Source organism: Cervus elaphus, chromosome X (assembly GCF_910594005.1).
Source record: "Cervus elaphus chromosome X, mCerEla1.1, whole genome shotgun sequence".
NCBI classification, from domain to species: domain Eukaryota; kingdom Metazoa; phylum Chordata; class Mammalia; order Artiodactyla; family Cervidae; genus Cervus; species Cervus elaphus.
Window position 1 is genome coordinate 30,822,217 of NC_057848.1, and position 4,242 is coordinate 30,826,458.

Sequence of the window (4,242 nt, forward strand, 5' to 3'; positions counted from 1 at the left end):
GATCTTCACCACCCAGATAATCATGATAGTGTGATCACTCACCTAGAGCCAGACATCCTGGAATGTGAAGTCAAGTGGGCCTTAGGAAGCATCACTATGAGCAAAGCTAGTGGAGGTGATGGAATTCCAGTTGAACTATTTCAAATCCTAAAAGATGATGCTGTGAAAGTGCTGCACTCAATATGCCAGCAAATTTGGAAAACTCAGCAGTGGCCACAGGACTGGAAAAGGTCAGTTTTCATTCCAATCCCAAAGAAAGGCAGTGCCTAAGAATGCTCAAACTACCACACAATTGCACTCATCTCACACGCTAGTAAAGTAATGCTCAAAATTCTCCAAGCAAGGCTTCAGCAATACATGAACCGTGAACTTCCAGATATTCAAGCTGGTTTTAGAAAAGGCAGAGGAACCAGAGTTCAAATTGCCAATATCCAATGGATCATCGAAAAAGCAAGAGAGTTCCAGAAAAACATCTACTTCTGCTTTATTGACTATGCCAAAGCCTTCGACCGTGTGGATCACGACAAACTGTGGAAAATTCTGAAAGAGATGGGAATACCAGACCACCTGACCTGCCTCCTGAGAAACCTATATGCAGGTCAGGAAGCAACAGTTAGAACTGGGCATGGAACAACAGACTGGTTCCAAATAGGAAAAGGAGAATATCAAGGCTGCATATTGTCACCCTGCTTATTTAACTTATATGCAGCATACATCATGAGAAACGCTGGGCTGGAAGAAGCCCAAGCTGGAATCAAGATTGCCGGGAGAAATATCAATAACCTCAGATATGCAGATGATACCACCCTTAAGGCAGAAAGTGAAGAAGAACTAAAGAGCCTCTTGATGAAAGTGAAAGAGGAGAGGAAACAGTTGGCTTAAAACGCAACATTCAGAAAACTAAGATCATGGCATCCGGTCCCATCACTTCATGGGAAATAGATGGGGAAACAGTGGAAACAGTGGCTGACTTTTTTTTTCTGGGCTCCAAAATCAATGTAGATGGTGACTGCAGCCATGAAATTAAAAGACGCTTACTCCTTGGAAGGAAAGTTATGACCAACCCAGTTGGCATATTAAAAAGCAGAGACATTACTTTGCCAACAAAGATCCATCTAGTCAAAGCTATGGTTTTTCCAGTAGTCATGTATGGATGTGAGAGTTGGCTATAAAGGAAGCTGAGTACCAAAGAATTGATGCTTTTGAACTGTGGTGTTGGAGAAGACTCTTGAGAGTCCCTTGGACTGCAAGGAGATCCAACCAGTTCGTCCTAAAGGAGATCAGTCCTGAGTGTTCATTGGAAGGACTGATGCTGAAGCTGAAACTCCAATACTTTGTCCACCTGATGGGAAGAACTGACTCATTGGAAAAGACCCTGATGCTGGGAAAGATTGAAGACAGGAGGAGAAGGGGACGATAGAGGATGAGATGGTTGGATAGCATCACTGACTCAACGGACATGAGTTTAGGTAAACTCCAGGAGTTGGTGATGGACAGGGAGGCCTGGCGTGCTGCAGTCCATGGGGTTGCAAAGAGTTGGACATGACTGAGCAACTGAACTGAAGTGAAATGAGTTATGATGATCATCAACCATTTGATGTTGAGGAGAGAGATATTTTTTAAAAGGCAATTCCATCAATAACTTACTTGACAAAAGATGAAGGATCATGAAGTGGCCATAAGGGAGAAACTTCGGCAGCCAGAAAAGCTTCATCTTACTGAGGATGAACTTACCAACATAAAGGAAGAACGTGGTTGTGACAAAGACAATGAATATGTTGCAAAGGAAGTGACATTGGAAGAAAAACTTCACATTAAAGGACCTCTCAGAGATGTTTCACAAGATTGAAAGTACAAGGACAAAATCATGGAAGCTGATCCAAATTTAGAGAAGTGTAAGACTATTTTCAAGCCAAGGTGTAGAGTAGATTGTAAATTACTGTAAATTATTATTATCAATATTATAAATTATACTATGAGAGTCCCTTGGACTGCAAGGAGATCCAACCAGTCCATCCAAAAGATCAGTCCTGGGTGTTCATATGAGAAGACAAGAACTGTTCAGACTACTTCCTAGTAAGTTTTCTTCCAAAACAATAAATTAATAAAACACTGTCATTCTCAATGTTCCTGATGTTTTAAAAAATTTTTTATTTTATATTGGAGTATAGCTGATTAGTAATGTGATAGTTTCAGGTTCAATGTTCCTAATGTTTTAAATTACAGTATATTAAGTAAATATCAGTTTTACATTTTCATCATTTTCCTATGCATCTAAACCTAATAGTAAGAGAGGTTTTAACGTTTTGACAAAAAAAATGTTGAAAGTCACAGCATAATTGTTTTTCCATTGATTATTAAAGTCACCTTGGAGACTTCATTGGTGGTCCACTGGCTAAGACTCTGCACTCCCAACATTGGGGGCCTGAGTTTGATCCCTAGTCAGGGAACTAGATCCCACATACCTCAACTAAGAGTTTGCATGCTGCAACTAAAAGAGAGAGAGAGAGATTCCACATGCTTCAACTAAAGAACCTGCATGCTGCAACAAAGATCAACAAGCTTCGAAGATTCCACATGCCACACCTAAGACCCAGCACAGTCTAATTAATTAATTAATTAAAAATACCAGTCATCTCATAAAAAGGGTAAAATGGAATTAAAATAATAAAGTCACTTTGCATGGTTCAGCTTGCAACAGTCATTTTTTGTGGTTTCACCTTACTGTGAAAGCAAGGATTGCCTGTATCAGTAGATCTCTTCTCTGGACCACTCAGTTTCTCTGAAGAGAAATCTTCCTATCCCTTGTCTAGTGCCTACTATACATTGAGTTTGCCATAAAGTTTGTTCAGATTTTCCTATGATATCATTCAAAAAACCCAAATGAATTTTTTGCTCAAGCAAATATTTAGCTGCTAACATGCTTGGAGCTATGTGGCACAAGAGGTATTGGCGGGATTCCACCATTGAATATGTAGACTTTTGCTTAATCACATTATTTTCAAATGGTACCATGCTCTGTGCCTGAGATCCCCCAAACCAAAGTCTCTCTGGTTCAGTTTCTCCGTGTAATAAATCTTCTATCTCCTACCAGGATGAGGGAAGAGATTCATAGTGGACAGGGAGTGGGAACGTGTGTCATTTTTTCTTACACATGTTTTTAGGCAAGCTCCTTCTTTTCAGCTCTTTTCATTTCCAATCATTTACTCATTAACTAGCACCTCCAATTCCTGAGCCTCTCTGGGATTCTGTAGATGAATAGGCTCACTTCTCATCAACATCATTGTTTTCATGAACTTGGTGTTCAACCTTTCAGTTCCACTAACTCCTCCATCTGCTTTCCATCTTTAAAAATGTGTTTATACTCTCTTATCCTCTGTGGTATCATTTTTTTGCAATTTGTTTTCATAGGTTTATTCTTTACAATGTTTTGTTTTACTCCCATTTTAACGGGATTTAATCAGAGAATAGGTAGATGTCCCATATGTTATGTTTAACTGGAATAATCTACTACCATAAATTTATAGTGATCCTAGTCTGCCTTATTGTGTTAACTTCTTTGGCAATGCTTACGTGCTTAGGTTAAAGAATCAAGAAGCTAGATAATAAGGTTCATCCATAATTAGGGTTTTACCAGGCAGGTGCATCAAAAATTAGAGGGAAAAGAGAGCCTGAGTCAGTGACAAAATGTTGAAATGATGAATCATATAAGCAGAATAAGAACAGAAGAAAAGAGAAAGCTGATGGGCTGATAAAATTAAGGGGTCAAGTGCTCGGGCCTGGTGCACTGGGAAGACCCAGAGGAATCGGGTGGAGAGGGAGGTGGGAGGGGGGATCAGGATGGGGAATACATGTAAATCCATGGCTGATTCATGTCAATGTATGACAAAAACCACTACAATATTGTAAAGTAATTAACCTCCAACTAATAAAAAAAAATTAAGGGGTCAATATACTGAAAGTGCTGGTTAGGTCAAAAGAGTCATGCTGGGAGTATTTGAATAAGTAGTTAAGACAAAGAGGAAGCTGTGGTCATATAGTGATATGTTTGGCTTACTGATTTTATTTTATTTTTTTTATTTTTTATTAGTTGGAGGCTAATTACTTCACAACATTTCAGTGGGTTTTGTCACACATTGATATGAATCAGCCATAGAGTTACATGCATTCCCCATCCCGATCCCCCCTCCCACCTCCCTCTCCACCCAATTCCTCTGGGTCTTCCCAGTGCACCAGGCCCGA